Below are 18,231 nucleotides of genomic sequence, written 5' to 3' on the forward strand. Positions count from 1 at the left end.
GCTCGGTAGCAGACACCTTCCAGATCACACGGTCGGGTCAGTTGCTTTGTGCCTTCCCTCCGTTCCTGTTGGTACACAGGGTGCTCCTCAAGGTCTGCCGGCACAAGGCAGATGTCATTCTGGTAGCCCCTGCCTGACTGCGTCGATGTTGGTACCCGTTCCTGCTGAACGTGCCTATTCGGACACGGTAAGGCGGGTGCTTCTCGAAAGTCACAAGCCATCAACCAGGCTTACCTACGAAGCCAAGAGGAAGAGGTTTTCCAGCTGGTGCGCTAAGCGGCAGGTTCCCCCGCTTCAGGCTCCAGGTCTGTACATGTTGGACTACCTGATATTCCTAAAGGACCAGCACCTAGCCTTTGCATCCCATAAGGTCCACCTCACGGCCATCTCTGCGTTTCACCCAGGCGCGGCTGGGCACTCCATGTTAGCACACCCGTTCGTGCGGCGTTTTCTCAAAGGCCTGGAGAAAATCCATCCTCTAACGAAGCCTCCCGTGCCTGCATGGGACCTCAACTTGGTCCTCACTTGCCTTATAGGCCCTCCTTTTGAACCGCTGGCCTCCTGCTCACGTCTCTGTCTCTCCTGGAAGGTCGCCTTCCTCATGGCCATCACTTCCGGACGTCGGGTGCCTGAACTACAGGCTGTCGTGTGTGAGCCGCCTTGTACTGTCTTTCATAAAGATAAAGTTCAACTAAGACCTCACCCGGCTTTACTACCAAAAATGATGTCGTGCTTCCATGGGAGCCAGGATATCTTCCTATCCGTTTTCTACCCAAAACCGCATGCTGACCTTCATGAACAACGTCTCCATTCTCTTGACATTCGAAGGGCACTCACCTTGTATATAGACTGGACAAGGCCCTTTCGTAAAACAACCCAGTTGTTTGTCGCCAAGGCGCCCCAGTTTTCTCTCAATGAATATATTTGTGGATCACTGAGTGCATTCATGCTTGCTATAACCTGGCAAACGTCCCTCCGCCTGCTGTTATAGCTCACTCCACGAGAGCTCAGGCGTCATCAGCTGCCTTCCTGGCACACATTCCTCTCCAGGAAATCTGCAGGGCTGCCACGTGGGCCTCGGTTCACACCTTCACGCCCCACTATGCCATCGTCCAGCACTCACGGGATGATGCAGCCTTTGGCAGAGCAATCCTCCAATCTGCAGTTCCTTGACTCTGACCCCACCTCCGAGGTAAGGCTTGGGAGTCAGCTAACTGGAATTGATATGAGCAATCACTCGAAGAAGAAGAAATAGTTACTTACCTTTCTGTAACTGTTGTTCTTCGAGATGTGTTGCTCCTATCTATTCCATTCCCCTCCACCTTCCCCTCTGTCAGAGTAGCCGGCAGGAAGGAACTGAAAGGGGAGTCAGGCTGGCAGGGGCTTATATGGATCACCATTTCGGCGCCATTCCATGGGGCTCCCCAGCTGGCCCGACGGGCAGCTGCTAGGGAAAAAGCTTCCGACATCCGTGCACACAGCGTACGCACACACCTAACTGGAATAGATATGAGCAACACGTCTCGAAGAACAACAGTTACAAAAAGGTGAGTAACCGTTTTATCACTAAAACGCTTTCAGAGGTACTGGTTTCCAAAATACAATCCCCAGCCTGTTAACATGACGAACATTGTTGGTGCCTAGATGCATGCCCTTGTATTTAACTATACTAAAATGCATGTTGTTCAGATGAGTCCTCATTACAAAACTATCTGGGGTGGTCTATACAATTGATCTATCCTGTCATTATTTACCACTCTAGCAATGTTTGTATCAGCTGGAAACTTTACCAGCAATGACTTTTTGTATTTTCTTTTAGATCTTTGATTAATGTATTGAACAGCATTGGGCCAAGAAAAGATCCCTGCAGGACCCCACTAAAAACACCCCATTGGATGATAATTTCCACTTTACACTTACTCTTTTAGCTCTGTCAGTTAGTTAGTTCTTAATTCATTTAATATGTGCTGCACTGATTCTGAATGGTGCTTTTTTCAAAATCAGAATATTGTGTAGTACAAAGCCAACTGCCTCAAAGAAGTCTCAGTACATTTTGGCAACAGTTATCTTTGTTAACCAAATCTGCAGTAATATAAAAATATTATCAAGTTTTCTATATTTCCTATTTTTCATAAAACAATGGCAATTTGGATAATTATGTTGCCAGCCTTTAAAATCTTTACCAGTTGCATCCTGCATCAGCCTTGCCATGATTTTTCCTGGGATTAATGTCAAGCTAACTGGTCTGTAGTTATCCAGGTCATCCTTTTTGTGCTTTTTGACTCCAGAGCGCAATAAAATTACACCAGGGGTGAATTTGACCCATGGGTGTGGTCTCCTTGCCCACTAGCAGTTGTCTTCAGTTGTTCTCACTTGTGTCTTTAATTCTCTGTCTGTGAGCTGGCACAACAGCAGTGGCTATTAACCCTACTTTGAAACTGGAATTGGTGACTGAGCACTAGGGGACTTGTAATGCCCGGCAGTAGGGTGCACACAGGCACTTAGTGTGCTGCAGGCTAGTTCAGGGTAGATATACATCCCAGTTTGCCATAAACTAAGTGTTTGTATAGACAAACCCTTCTAAAATCCAAGGGGAAGAAGACTCCTCCTTTTACTTCCTGCTGTCCTCCACCTCTTCTCCTGGTGCTCTGCTGTCTCCAGTTCGCACATCTGAGAGCCTGATGGTACACATGGAAACCACCTAAGCAGGAAGGAGGAGGAGAGCGCTATGAACTCAACTGAGGAGACGTGTAGGGGCCTGCTCTTAGGTACCAATGGCTGAAGAATAGTCTGGTCTCTATTCTGGAAACTCGCCTCCCCTCCCCCTCTTCCATCCCATGTAAGTGCAGGATACAGACTGAATGGGGCTTAGTCACCACTGTGAACTCTGACACCTTGAAGTGAAATTCCAGAACCATGTGACTAAAACCAGAGAGAATAAGTGCATCAAGTTGCTATGGCAACGGGAAGGTTTTTACCGGAGCGTGAAAGTTATATATTTTGAACATAAAAGAGTCTTCTGTGAACTAAGCGGAGTGTCTGGTTGTGTGGCACAGCTGGTAATGCCCCAGGGCTTTGAGTTCAGGTTGAAAAGAGCCATAAGGCTTCCGTAAAGGCAGGGAAAGATACCCTACTCTCCCTGCCCGCCCCCTTCCCTGAAACCTGTCAGGCGGCATGATTAGGCCACCTTCAGAGCGTACACTCTGCGTTTCTACATTGAACGTGTCTTCGTTGCTATGGAAATAGTGACATTAGGATGGATGGAACCGAGGGATGTGAGTCAGTGCAGAATAGAGTAAAGGCATTTCTGCTGAGCAGCTCACGCCATTTCGCTGGTCTGCTCTAGACTAAGACGAAAGGTGATTTCATGTGCATTAACTAACATGTTTTAAACCAGGAGTCTTAAACTCAAATGACCACGAGGGCCACATGAAGACTAGTACATTGGCCCGAGGGCCACATTACTGACACCTCCCCCCCACCGCCCTCAGCCCTGCCCCCACTCCACTCTTTCCATGAAGCTCCACCCCTGTCCCACCTCTTCCCACCCCTTCCCTGCCCCCATTCCGACCCCTTCCCCGAAATCCCCACCCCAGCTCTGCCCCCTCCCTGTCCCCAGGGGGTGCAGGAGGGATGTGGGGTGTGGCAGGGGCTCAGGGCAGGGAGTTGGGGAGTGGGGTGCAGGAGGGATGAGGAGTGCGGCAGGGGGTCAGGGCAGGGGGATGGGGTGCAGGAGAGGTGCGGCAGGGGGTCAGGGCAGTGGGTTCGGTGCGGAGTGCGGCACGCAGCTCAGGGAAGTGGGTCAGGGCGCAGGGTACAGTAGGGGGTTGAGGTGTGGCGGGGGCTCAGGGCAGGGGGTTGGGGTGCAGGAGGGGTGCGGGGTGCAGCGGGGGGCTCGGCAGGGGGTCAGGGTGCAGGGTACAGCAGGGGGTTGAGGTGTGGCGGGGGCTCAGGGCAGGGGGTTGGGGTGCAGGAGGGGTGCGGGGTGCAGCGGGGGGCTTAGGGCAGGGGGTCAGGGTGCAGGGTACAGCAGGGGGTTGAGGTGTGGCAGGGGCTCAGGGCAGGGGGTTGGGGTGCAGGAGGGGTGCGGGGTGCAGTGGGGGGCTCAGGGCAGGGGGTCAGGGTGCAGGGTACAGCAAGGGGTTGAGGTGTGGCGGGATCTCAGGGCAGGGGGTTGGGGTGCAGGAGGGGTGCAGGATGCAGCGGGGGGCTCAGGGCAGGGGGTCAGGGTGCAGGGTACAGCAGGGGGTTGAGGTGTGGCGGGGGCTCAGGGCAGGGGGTTGGGTGCAGGAGGGGTGCGGGGTGCAGCGGGGGGCTCAGGGCAGGGGGTCAGGGTGCAGGATACAGCAGGGGGTTGAGGTGTGGCGGGGGCTCAGGGCAGGGGGTTGGGGTGCAGGAGGGGTGCAGGGTGCAGCGGGGGGCTCAGGGCAGGGGGTCAGGGTGCAGGGTACAGCAGGGGGTTGGGGTGTGGCGGGGGCTCAGGGCAGGGGGTTGGGGTGCAGGAGGGGTGCGGGGTGCAGCGGGGGGCTCAGGGCAGGGGGTCAGGGTGCAGGGTACAGCAGGGGGTTGGGGTGTGGCGGGGGCTCAGGGCAGGGGGTTGGGGTGCAGGAGGGGTGCGGGGTGCAGCGGGGGGCTCAGGGCAGGGGGTCAGGGTGCAGGGTACAGCAGGGGGTTGAGGTGTGGCGGGGGCTCAGGGCAGGGGGTTGGGGTGCAGGAGGGGTGCGGGGTGCAGCGGGGGGCTCAGGGCAGGGGGTCAGGGTGCAGGGTACAGCAGGGGGTTGGGGTGTGGCAGGGGCTCAGGGCAGGGGGTTGGGGTGCAGGGTGCAGCGGGGGGCTCAGGGCAGGGGGTCAGGGTGCAGGGTACAGCAGGGGGTTGGGGTGTGGCAGGGGCTCAGGGCAGTGGGTTGGGGTGCAGGAGGGTTGCAGGGTGCAGCGGGGGGCTCAGGGCAGGGGGTCAGGGTGCAGGGTACAGCAGGGGGTTGAGGTGTGGCGGGGGCTCAGGGCAGGGGGTTGGGGTGCAGGAGGGGTGCGGGGTGCAGCGGGGGGCTTAGGGCAGGGGGTCAGGGTGCAGGGTACAGCAGGGGGTTGGGGTGTGGCGGGGGCTCAGGGCAGGGGGTTGGGGTGCAGGAGGGGTGCGGGGTGCAGCAGGGGGCTCAGGGCAGAGGGTTCGACTGCATGAGGAGTTTGGGGGGCGGGCTCTGGCCTGGCGTGCACCGGGGGCAGGGCAGGCTCCCTGCCTGCCTGCCCTGCCCCCGCGCCTCTCCAGGAAGTGGCTGGAATGTGGGGGAGCAGGGGCACAGGAGTGTGTGTTGCTGTTGCTTCAGGCACCGGCCCCAGCATCTCCCATTGGCCAGGAATGGGGAACCACGGCCAATGGGAGCCACTGGGGGCGGTGCCTGAAGCAACATCAGCACACACCCCTGTGCCTCTTCTCCCCCAAGTTCTGTCTGCTTCCGGGAGCGGCATGGGGGCAGGGCAGGCAGGCAGGGAGCCTGTCTTGCCCCCGGTGCGCACCGGGCCAGAGCCGCTCTAGGTAAACACTGGGGGAGGGCAGGGGGGCCGTGAGAAGCTCACAGGCTGCAGAAAATGCGGCCCGCGGGCCATGTGTTTGCGACCCCTCTTTTAAACACTAGCTGCCTCGTATAGACAGAACTTGACCTTTAAAAATGTGTGAGAGGTGAGCTGATCAAGGTCAGCCCTAGGCTGCCCACTAGAATTGTCCACAACCAGCTAACAGGTTTTTAAAGGAAATAAACCACGTCTGCACTGACTTACATATGTGTTAGTTGACACAGTGTAGAAAACACCTTTTCTGCTAGGGTTTGTCTACCCAGGGGTTTAATCCACAGCTTTTGGCTGCGTGTTGGGTAAGTGCAGGGTGCAAGCCTCGGTAACAGCGTGCACCGGACGGTGTGCCTTCTATCAGTGTGCCTTATTGTGTACACACCAAACAGTTTATTCTGAACTGAGGGCATAGTGTTCTCTAAGGGTAGCACATATTCCTTTGCTTCGATGCTAAGCAGTGTACATGCTGGGCCTTTTCCCGCTGTGCATTGTGGGAGGCTTGGCGAAAGCCAGATGCATTCACATTTTTTAAAAATCCCCTGATTCATCTATCTCCGCCCTGAGCTTCCTTTCTGGGTGGGCTAGTGCCATTTCCGACTTGCATTTGGCCAGCGTGGACCCACCAATGCTTCGTGCCTTGATGCTGGCAATCTTAAATACACAAAGCTGCTTGGGCAGTATTTCAGCAGTCAAAACTGAATGAATTTGGCTTGGGTCTTTGCCTACTGCTCTACCAGGCAGATGATGTGGCGGCAGCAGCAGGAGGGTCTTCAGCAGTAGTGGAACCAGGATGTGGAAGAGGAAGAACAGGAATACACTGAGCAATTGGTGTAAAGGACCCATTCCTGGAGCAACTTCACAGCATGCAGCACCATGTTTGGGCTTAGGAAATCAGCATGGAGTGGTGGGATGGAATTGTTCTGCAGACCTGGGGTAAACAGGTGTGGTGAGGGAATTTCAGCACGAGGAAGGCAACCTTCCTGGAGATATGTGCTGAACAAACCCAGGAGCTGCAGTAGCAGTGTACCAACGTACAGTGCCCCATACCCGTGGATAAGCACGTCAGTATTGCTATCTGGAAACTGGCCAGCCCCACATACTGCCAGTCCGTAGTGCACCAATTTGGCACGGGAAGATCAGCTGTTGGGGCCATCATGCAGGTGTGTGATGCCATGGAAAAGGTACGGTTGAACTGAGTTAGAAGGATCGGTAGTGGTCAGGAGGTATTGATGGCTTTGCTGTCCTGGGTTTCACAGAAAGTATTGGAGTGATTGATGGAACCCATCTGCTTGTTCACCACCACCACCAGGCCTAGAACTCATAAACAGAGAGGGATATTTCTTCAGGGTGATACAAGGGCTTGTTGGTGGATGGGTGGTCTGGAAGGGGCCACCATGCTATGATCTTTCATCTCTCTTTACATTAATGGAGAAAGGACTCTATCCCCAGGAATGTGGTGGACATTAATGAGGTGACCATTGCTCTGGTTTTCTGGGGAGGCAGAGGTCCAGAGACTTGCTCAGCGCTTGCAGCAGCTGGTGTCCCATACAAAATGCAAACAGCCTGGGCATTGTTGTGAGGGATGCCTTTTGCTCTTATGTTTAGTCTCAGGCCTGAAATTGTGCAGTTGTACATCCCATGAAGGTGTAGGGGCTGGAAGTTCTTCTGCGTTCAGTGTTGTGTATGGGCAGTTGATTTGAAATGTTGTGGCAGTCCCCGTTGTACCTTGTGCCTTTGCCTACATGTGTTTGTAAAACCTTATGAATTAGTGCAAACAAGGATTTTCAATGTAAAATGAACAGGCCATGTCTTCATGAATGCAATTGTAAAGGTTTTTATTATTAAACAATCTATTAAATAACAAGCATAAATGAACCTGCAACTGAAACAACTGCTTTTAATTATGAAACAATGTGTTAAAAACCAATCTATCATCTATCTACAAAAAACCCCTTTTAATTAAACCGGCAGTGAAACAAAACAGAATAAGAATATAAAAACGGCCGTACCGGGTCAGACCAAAGGTCCGTCTAGCCCAGTATCTGTCTACCGACAGTGGCCAAAGCCAGGTGCCCCAGAGGGAGTGAAGCTAACAGGCAATGATCAAGTGATCTCCTCCCATTCCCCTCCACCCTCTGACAAGCAGAGGCTAGGGACACCATTCCTTACCCAGCCTGGCTAATAGACATTTATGGACTTAGCCACCATGAATTTATCCAGTTCTCTTTTAAATGCTGTTATAGTCCAGCCTTCACAGCCTCCTCAGGCAAGGAGTTCCACAAGTTGACTGTGCGCTGTGTGAAGAACTTCCTTTTATTTGTTTTAAACCTGCTGCCCATTAATTTCATTTGGTGGCCCCTAGTTCTTGTATTATGGGAACAAGTAAATAACTTTTCCTTATCCACTTTCTCTACATCACTCATGATTTTATACACCTCTGTCATATCCCCCCTTAGTCTCCTCTTTTCCAAGCTGAAGAGTCCTAACCTCTTTAATCTTTCCTCATATGGGACGCTCTCCAAACTCCTAATCATTTTAGTTGCCCTTTTCTGAACCTTTTCTAGTGCTAGAATATCTTTTTTGAGGTGAGGAGACCACATCTGTACGCAGTATTCAAGATGTGGGCGTACCATGGATTTATATAAGGGCAATAATATACTCTCAGTCTTATTCTCTATCCCCTTTTTAATAATTCCTAACATCCTGTTTGCTTTTTTGACTGCCGCTGCACACTGTGTGGACATCTTCAGAGAACTCTCCACGATGACTCCAAGATCTTTCTCCTGACTCGTTGTAGCTAAATTAGCCCCCATCATATTGTATGTATAGTTGGGGTTATTTTTTCCAATGTGCATTACTTTACATGTATCCACATTAAATTTCATTTGCCATTTTGTTGCCCAGTCCCTTAGTTTTGTGAGCAAACAGCAAAGTATGAGAGCGCAGTGCAAGGAACGACCGAGAGGTGGGGCAGGTTAAAGTCAAAGGCGGTACACGTCTTGGCTCTGCTTGTTTTGGTTCGTGAGGCTTCTGGTGTGCAGTGTTGATGCTCAAAGGTCCCAGGAGCAATGGAGGGCTCAGAAGAGCTGTGTCCAGGTGCTATTGTTCTCAGCTGGCTCTGGGGGGGAAATGGCATGTGGGAGCCATGCTGCAGGGGTGCAGCAGGGGAGAAGAGCTCTGTGCCCAGGAGCCTGTCCAGGGGCTGCGTAACATGGCTGGGCGTTGGCTTACAGCACTAACGTGTGCTACAATAGGGCATCTTGGCTTTGTATTGCCTCTAGGATCTGCATCTCCCTTTCTTCTGGGCATGGTAATTCTTTCCTTGACAACTGCCATGCAGTCCTTTGCCACTGCCGTTATCTCCCTGGAAAGCACCTTGTCAGATCCCCAGTCCGCCCTCAGATACTGCCACCACCGCTCCACGTTTTTGGTTTTTCTTTGGGGCTGTATCATCATATCTGTGAGAATTTCATCACCAGTTTTCCATTTTCTCCCCTCGGATTTACTTGCCATTCCCATGTTGATAAGGGCCGTGGGCTTGAGAGTCTGGCCAGTGCAGGCTCCATAAATGTGGGGGTATTTAACAGAAATGGCAAGGAGGTATTGTTCATGTTCTAGGGAGGCTGTGATGGCATTTTTTACATGCATTGCTGCCTTTACCTCCTTGACATTTTTCTCAGTCGTGGGTGAGCCTCTGAGATGATGAGTAGTGTGTGGGTTTTTTACCCGTGCAATATATGCTGTTTGGCTTGGCTGTGGTGCCGTGGAGGCCAGAAGGTGGGAAGGGATGGGTTGGGATTTGTAACCGCAGTCTGTGGATGGTGTTGGGAATTGAGTTCCCCATCTGGCTTTGCAGTTGTGTTGTGCCTGGACGATGCTTTCATGGTGTTGGGGCATTAGCCAGGTGAACCTGGGAGTGAGCTGGATAGTAATCCCCGTTACAGCCCTTGTAGGCTGACCTGACCTGAACAACATTACACTGAGGCAGGTGACAGGAAAGACAGTGGCCTTACTCAGAAGGGCAGACCAGCGAGAAAGACGCTGTGAAGTTATGCACCAGGATGCCGCCCCCCTGCCCAGGAGTGCTGCAGAAGTAAAATGGCGTCACCCAGGCTATACCGGGGAATAATCCCTCATAATCTCTGAACAAAAATTGGACAGTTTTTCCGTTTTAGATTTTGTTTGTATCACACCTGCAGACATGGTAAAAGTGCAGAGCAGAATAGCTAGTTTCTGCACTGATTGCTTGACGCATTTCTCCAGGTAAGCCTGTGAAAAGCCTGGAAGAGCTTTGCTAACCCCAGAGCAAAGCTATGTTACTGTAAGAATGCACATAGGGCATTTATCCCTTGGCGGGGAGCTGTACTCATTGCACTTTTACCGGGGGCGGTGTCCATTTCGACCTCATGTGTAAAATGAGACTGCTGGCCAGACTCTCTCTCCTGTAATCACTGTCTCACCAAACATTTACATTTCACACAAAAGCATGTTTTCACTATTAAAATCTGCCATAGGGTGGTGGTGGTACAGGCTGCAGCTGGACATGCTGCTCCTTGCCCTTTTGAGCTGGTGAACCAGGTTGGGTGGGCGGGGGGTGTTCTTCGAGTGCTTGCTCATGTCGATTCCATTCTAGGTGTGTGCGTGCCTACGTGCACAGTCATCAGAGATATTTGCCATAGTGGTATCCATAGGGTCAGCTGTGGTGCCCTCTAGAGAGCCACACACCTGCATCGGTACAGTAGGCGCCATTGGCCCTATGCCCTCTCAGTTCCCTCATATCAACTGGGATGCTTGGTCGGAGCACTTTCCCCTGGCCTCATAGACTCATAGACTCATAGACTCCAGGACTGGAAGGGACCTCGAGAGGTCATCGAGTCCAGTCCCCTGCCCTCATGGCAGGACCAAATATTGTCTAGACCATCCCTAATAGACATTTATCTAACCTACTCTTAAATATCTCCAGAGATGGAGATTCCACAACTTCCCTAGGCAATCTATTCCAGTGTTTAACTACCCTGACAGTTAGGAACTTTTTCCTAATGTCCAACCTAAATCTCCCTTGCTGCAGTTTAAGCCCATTGCTTCTTGTTCTATCATTGGAGGCTAAGGTGAACAAGTTTTTTCCCTCCTCCTGATGACACCCTTTTAGATACCTGAAAACTGCTATCATGTCCCCTCTCAGTCTTCTCTTTTCCAAACTAAACAAACCCAATTCCTTCAGCCTTCCTTCATAGGTCATGTTCTCAAGACCTTTAATCATTCTTGTTGCTCTTCTCTGGATCCTCTCCAATTTTTCCACATCTTTCTTGAAATGCGGTGCCCAGAACTGGACACAATACTCCAGCTGAGGCCTGACCAGCGCAGAGTAAAGCGGAAGAATGACTTCTCGTGTCTTGTTTACAACACACCTGTTAATGCATCCCAGAATCACGTTTGCTTTTTTTGCAACAGTATCACACTGTTGACGCATATTAAGCTTATGGTCTACTATGACCCCTAGATCTCTTTCTGCCATACTCCTTCCTAGACAGTCTCTTCCCATTCTTATGTGTGAAACTGATTGTTCCTTCCTAAGTGGAGCACTTTGCATTTATCTTTATTGAACTTCATCCTGTTTACCTCAGACCATTTCTCCAATTTGTCCAGATCATTTTGAATTTTGACCCTGTCCTCCAAAGCAGTTGCAATCCCTCCCAGTTTGGTATCGTCCGCAAACTTAATAAGCGTACTTTCTATGCCAACATCTAAATCGTTGATGAAGATATTGAACAGAACCGGTCCCAAAACAGACCCCTGCGGAACCCCACTTGTTATACCTTTCCAGCAGGATTGGGAGCCATTAACAACTACTCTCTGAGTACGGTTATCCAGCCAGTTATGCACCCACCTTATAGTAGCCCCATCTAAATTGTACTTTCCTAGTTTATCTATAAGAATATCATGCGAGACCGTATCAAATGCCTCACTAAAGTCTAGGTATATCACATCCACCGCTTCTCCCTTATCCACAAGGCTCGTTATCCTATCAAAGAACGCTATCAGATTAGTTTGACACGATTTGTTCTTTACAAATCCATGCTGGCTATTCCCTATCACCTTACCACCTTCCAAGTGTTTGCAGATGATTTCTTTAATTACCTGCTCCATTATCTTCCCTGGCACAGAAGTTAAATTAACTGGTCTGTAGTTTCCTGGGTTGTTTTTATTTCCCTTTTTATAGATAGGCACTATATTTGGCCCCTTCCAGTCTTCTGGAATCTCCCCTGTCTCCCATGATTTCCCAAAGATAATAGCTAGAGGCTCAGATACCTCCTCTATTAACTCCTTGAGTATTCTAGGATGCATTTCATCAGGCCCTGGTGACTTGCAGGCATTTAACCTTTCTAAGTGATTTTTTACTTGCTCTTTTTTTATTTTATCTTCTAAACTTACCCTCTTCCTGTAAGCATTCACTATATTAGACATTCCTTCAGACTTCTCAGTGAAGACCGAAACAAAGAAGTCATTAAGCATCTCTGCCATTTCCAAGTCTCCCGTTACTGTTTCCCCCTCCTTACTGAGCAGTGGGCCTACCCTGTCCTTGGTCTTCCTCTTGCTTCTAATGTATTGATAAAAAGTCTTCTTGTTTCCCTTTATTCCCATAGCTAGTTTGAGTTCATTTTGTGCCTTTGCCTTTCTAATCTTGCCTCTGCATTCCTGTGTTATTTGCCTATATTCATCCTTTGTAATCTGACCTAGTTTCCATTTTTTATACGATGCCGTTTTATTTTGTAGGTCACGCAAGATCTCAAGGGTAAGCCAAGGTGGTCTTTTGCCACATTTTCTATCTTTCCTACCCATCGGAATAGCTTGCTTTTGGGCCCTTAATAGCATCTCTTTGAAAAACTGCCAACTCTCCTCAGTTGTTTTTCCCCTCAGTCTTGATTCCCATGGGACCTTACCTATCAGCTCTCTGAGCTTACCAAAATCCGCCTTCCTGAAATCCATTGTCTCTATTTTGCTGTACTCCCTTCTACCCTTCCTTAGAATTGCAAACTCTATGATTTCATGATCACTTTCACCCAAGTGGATAGCGGTATTCTCTCTAACTCTCATAACTGTTAGCTTTGCACATAGTTTGTTTACAGTAGTTAGTCAGTAAGATGGTGTTAAGTAGAATTAGTTAGTAAGTTAGAGTTCCAGCGGGGACTTAACCCCGGAACGGGTCATGGCCTGATCCTCAGGTTTTAAGCCTTTTTCTGCCTGCAATAGGCCTATGCCCATTAACTCCTATAGCAGCTGCCTAAAGTGCTTGTGGGAGTCACATGTGAAGGACAAGGGTCGAATTTGCAAGAACTTTTGTTCTAGAACTCAAAAGGAGCGTGATATTCGTCTAAGGGCCCTCCTCACTGAGGCTGTGCTTTGCCTGGCGTTGGAGCCTTCTCGCTCTGACTCTGTACCCAGCACCTCGTCTTCAGTGCGCAGTGCACCGCAGCACCGGGCTCTGCCCAGCACCGCTCCCCTTCACCAGTACCCAAGATGCGGCTGAAGAAGCGAGACTCCCCAGCACCAAGCAAGAAAGGTCAAGGGGCGTTGGGCAAAGGACCCAGTTCTGAGTTCCCGCCCACACCGGAACCACAGAGGGGTACCTCTCCTGTTGGATCCCCCAGGCCCTTGAGGGGTTCCACTCCCAGGAGTGGAAGGGGACCCAGACACCTAGTGGAGCCGTCGACATCTGAGGCCCTCCTTTCCTGCGGTGAGGGACCAGAGAGCTCTCCAGGTGCCGCCAGTACCACGCATGGCATTGGACCCAGCTAAGGGTCCCCATGGGGGTAAGCCAGCCATGAGACCTCCCCAGCGGGCAGTCAGATGCCATTGGTCCCTGGAGCAGAGGTAGCGTTGCCTGTCTCCATGGCCGAGATCCCCGACTCTGTAGCCTAGGTCTCCCGTTAGATGACCTAGGATGCTAGTACTGTGCTTGCGGTCACCATCAACTGGGGCTGGATTGCCTATGGGGAGATATTGGTCACCGTACATCTGGCACCGATCATCCTCCTGCCAGCCCACGCCTCATCGGTGCATTGTTCCCCTTGACTACGGGACCGGTCACTGGGGCAGCACCGGTCTTCCTGCTCCTGGTACCGATCCCTAAAAAGACGGTCTTCCTATTTGAGACATCACTCCCCCACCGTTACGGTCAGCTGTCAGACACAAGCTCGGATGGCCGCACCCTGGTCACCAGAGGGGATTCAGCTGGGTCAGAACTTCAGCCTCTCACCACAAGAGCAGTGGTCCTCGTGTGCACCTGAGGACTCCTCGGCTCCCACGATGACGACCTGGCAGCAGGGCCAGTGGCCTGTACAGTGGCCATACTGGACTGTGCAGGGCATGCCTATGCTGATGCCCTTCTCGTACCACTCCTCCCTTGCTGCCACAGAGAAGCAACCCCCAGACTGACGGCATTGTGCTTGGTGTGCGGAGCTGAATCCAGCACAATTGGAGGAGCGGATGCACACTCCAAAAGAACCTTCCCCCGCGGGTGACAATGTCCCAAAGCTTCCGCTGATGGTTCAATCCTCATCCTCATCTCTGGACAAGGCAGTGGCAGGGCCTTTCACACCAACCCACCTGATGACTTTAAGGAACACCAAGTCTTACTCAGAAAGGTGGCTCAGAATTTGGGCCTGGAGGTGGAGGAAATGGCAGAGCAGTCTGACACTGTATTCAATGTACTCTCGGTGGCAGCCCCGTCACGAGTTGCACTGCCTGTGCACGACAGGGTTTTAAAAATAGGTAAAGCCCTCCGGCTAACCCCCTCCTCTATCCCACCCACCTCCAAGCGGGCCAAAAAGAATTATTTAATCCCTGATAAGGGGTTTGAATAACTTTATACCCATCAATCCCTAGGGTCACTGGTTGTATCTGCAGCCAATGAGAGAGAGAGACAAGGGCAAGCAAGTTCTACCCCCACAAATAAAGATACCAAGAGGCTGGACCTTTTTGGGAGGAAAGTCTATTCAATGGCCATCTTTTAGTTTAGGGTGGCAAACCACCAGGCTTTATTGGGGAGGTATAACTTTTATCTGTAGGACTCCCTCCAGAAATTCAAAGACTTTCTGCCCCACGACTTGGCCCCAGGACTTGGCCTAGGACTCCCCAGCATGGGGAGGAGGTGACCAGCCCTCTGTGGAAAAAGAAGTGGTTCAGGATTATTTAGAAAATCTGAACAAGCACAAGTCCATGGGGCCGGATGCGCTGCATCCGAGGGTGCTAACGGAGTTGGCAGATGTGATTGCAGAGCCATTGACCATTATCTTTGAAAACTCATGGCAATCGGGGGAGGTCCCTGATGACTGCAAAAAGGCCAATATAATGCCTATCTTTAAAAAAGGGAAAAAGGAGGATCTGAGGAACTACAGGCCAGTCAGCCTCACCTCAGTCCCTGGAAAAATCATGGAGCAGTTCCTCAAAGAATCAATTCTGAAGCACTTAGAGAAGAGGAAAGTGATCAGGAACAGTCAGCATGCATTCCCCATGGGCAAGTCATGCCTGACCAACCTGATTGCCTTCTATGAGGAGATAACTGGCTCTGTGGATGAGGGGAAAGCAGTGGACATGTTATTCCCTTACTTTAGCAAAGCTTTTGAAATGGTCTCCCACAGTATTCTTGCCGGCAAGTTAAAGAAGTCTGGGCTGGATGAATGAACTATAAGGTGGATAGAAAGCTGGCTAGATCGGCAGGCTCAGTGGGTAGTGATCAATGGCTCCATGTCTAGCTGGCATCCGGTATCAAGCGGAGTGCCCCAAGGGTCTGTCCTGGGGCTGGTTTTGTTCAATATCTTCATTAATGATCTGGAGGATGGCGTGGACTGCACCCTTAGCAGGTTTCCAGATGACAGTAAACTGTGAGGAGTGGCAGATACGCTGGACGGTAGGGATAGGATACAGAGGGACCTAGATAAATTAGAGGACTGTGTGATGCAGTAGGGACTGTCTGTGTGGGGAGTGGGAGAGCAGGGGAGGACTTTAGGGGATGGACGATGCCAGAGCCTGTAACCTGAGCTAGGTAAGGGAGGGGAAAGGTCAACACCTTTGCCCGGGAAGGGGAAAAAGGAAGGGAGTGGCAGGAGGGAAGCAGTTTGAGTTTGGGCTTGGGGCTGTGTGGGCGGAATTCAGGGGATCCTAGCTAGGATCCAAGCACCCTGAAAGCCCAGAAGGACTCGAGGGAGGGGTCCTGACTGTGCCTGCAAGCTCTGCTGTAACCTGTGTTCCTGTTGTCCAATAAACCTTCTGTTTTACTGGCTGGCTGAGAGTCACTGTGGGTCCCAGGCAGAGGGGTGCAGGGCCGGACTCCCCCACACTCCGTGACAACTGGTGGCAGCGGCGGGAGATACTGCACCCCGTGGACGGCGCTTCCTGCAGTAAGTGACTGGGGAGCAGTAAAACGAAGGGGTGGTTAACCCCTGGGAGTGTGTGTCCAGTGAGAAGGACTTTGCAGTAACAGGGTCCCCCGGGGGATCACAGCGAGCGGTCCCAGGGGCGGAGGAGTCTGCAGCTCGACCCTGGCAGAGAGGTGGTGACCTCAAGAAGGGCTGGTGCACTAGAGGTCCCCCTGGAAACCGTGGGGAGCGGTGAGCACCCCGGCCTGTGAGTGGCCAGCAGGAAGATGTATGCCAAGCGGCGCAAGTGTGACCTGGTGGAGCTGTGCAAGCAGAGGGGGCTGCACCCAGGGAGGCTCAGCAAGGACCAGCTGATTGCCCAGCTGGAGCAGGGAGACCGCATGAATGAACGGAGCCCTGTCTCTGAGGGAAGCAGCCGAGCAGATGCAGCGCAGGCACCAGTGACTGTCCCTGCGGGGAGTGGTCACCCAGCGGACGAGGGCTTCCCGAGACCCCCCCCTTCCTAGGCGTAGAGGAAGGGCGGGGAGGAGCCCAGTGTATACCGAGGGCACCGTGACACCCCCGGCCAGCAGGGGAGCATCACGGCGAAGCTCACCCCCCAGCAGGGGATCCTCCCGGCAACGCTCGGCATCCGTGGAGCGGATGCGGCTGGAATATGAAAGGGAGCTGAGACGGGAGGAGCTCGAGTTAAAGAGGCGAGAGCTGGAGGAGAAGGCAAAACAGCGTGAACATGAGGAGAACCAGCGTAAACATGAGGAGAACCAGTGTAAACATGAGGAGAACCAGCGTAAACATGAGGAGAACCAGCGCCAGCGTGAGTGGGAGGAGAAGGAGAAACAGCGTAAACATGAGCTGGACCTGGCCCAGCTGAGGAGCAGTGGGGCCCCGGCTGCAGTGAGTGAGGGGGGACCCAAGCCTACAAAGAGCTTTGATAAGCACTTGCTGCCCCGGCGTAAGGAGGGGGAGGACATAGATACCTTCCTGACGGCCTTTGAGAATGCCTGCGAGCTGCACAGGGTTGACCCTGCAGACAGGATCGCAGTTCTCACCCCCTTACTGGACTCCACAGCCGTGGAGGTGTACAGCCGACTGAAAGGGGCGGAGGCAGGGGACTACGAACTGTTCAAACAGGCCCTGCTCCGCGAGTTTGGGCTGACTCCTGAGATGTACCGGAAAAAGTTCCGGAGCCAGCGTAAAACCCGTGAGGTCACATACCTACAACTGGTCAACCGGGCGCAGGGGTATGCCCGCAAGTGGACAGCTGGGGCCCAAACTAAATAGGACCTGCTTGACCTATTCATACTGGAGCACCTGTACGAGCAGTGCCCGTCCGACCTGAGGCTGTGGTTGATGGACCAGAAGCCGGAGAACCCGCAGCATGCAGGCCAGCTGGCCGACCAATTTGTGGACAGTCGGGCAGGGGATGGCAGGGAGGAGTCTCGAAGGAGCAGGCCTGCCTCAACGCAGAGAGAGAGTCATCATGGGACCTCCCAAAGGGGGCCTATGGAGAACCCCCCCAAAAGGGGAACATCCAGCGGCAGGTCCCTTCGACCCACTCAAGGGGACCCACGAGATATGGACTGCTATCGCTGTGGCCAACGAGGTCACATACGGGCCCAGTGCCCCAAGCTCAGGGACAGACCAAGCAGACCCAACCCGCAGAGGGTGGACTGGGTAAAAACCCAATCGGAGGAGGGGCTACATTCCCAGGAAAGGGGGGTTGGCAACATACCACCTGTGGATGCTCCCGGTTCCGGGTTTTTGGTTTACCGGGTGGGCGCGGGGCTGCCCCTCCGGAAAGAGTGCATTGTTTCCCTGGAAGTGGATGGGAGGAAGGTCACTGGGTACTGGGACACGGGCGCAGAGGTGACGCTGGCCCGGCCCGAGGTGGTGGCCTCAGATCGGATGGTGCCCGACACCTACCTGACCCTGATGGGCGTGGGCGGGACCCCATTCAAGGTACTCGTGGCAAGGGTACACCTGAAATGGGGGGCCAAGGAGGGCCCCAAGGATGTGGGGGTGCACCAATATTTGCCCACTGACGTGTTAATGGGAGGGGACCTTGAGGACTGGCCTAGTAACACCCAGAGTGCCCTGGTCGTGACTCGTAGTCAGAGTCGGCAAATGGCACTGCTGTCCGACAACGGGGAAGGTACTCGACCTGAGGTGCAGGACCCTAACTCAGGGAGCGGGGAACGCCCAGGGGCGCGGTGCAGAGAGGCTGCAGCCTCAGACCCAGCCAGCAAGAGAGAGCCGGTCCCCATTCCTGTCCCAGCTGCTGAGTTCC

The 18,231-nt window shown here is 52.6% G+C and overlaps 1 protein-coding gene and 1 long non-coding RNA gene across 2 annotated transcripts in view; one reads left to right on the forward strand and one right to left on the reverse strand.

The window, feature by feature from the left end:
* Window positions 1-16,084, reverse strand: part of LOC127051371 (uncharacterized) — a 235,455-nt gene extending 219,371 nt beyond the window's left edge. The window contains exon 1 of the long non-coding RNA XR_007774485.1: window positions 16,067-16,084. This is a non-coding gene — a long non-coding RNA (uncharacterized LOC127051371). The remainder of the gene's footprint in view (window positions 1-16,066) is intronic.
* The window catches only part of SHANK3 (SH3 and multiple ankyrin repeat domains 3), a 673,138-nt gene that overhangs the window by 240,778 nt on the left and 414,129 nt on the right, over window positions 1-18,231 (forward strand). The gene's annotated exons all lie outside the window — the stretch shown is intronic.

The sequence above is a fragment of the Gopherus flavomarginatus genome, chromosome 1 (assembly GCF_025201925.1).
Source record: "Gopherus flavomarginatus isolate rGopFla2 chromosome 1, rGopFla2.mat.asm, whole genome shotgun sequence".
Taxonomy (NCBI): domain Eukaryota; kingdom Metazoa; phylum Chordata; order Testudines; family Testudinidae; genus Gopherus; species Gopherus flavomarginatus.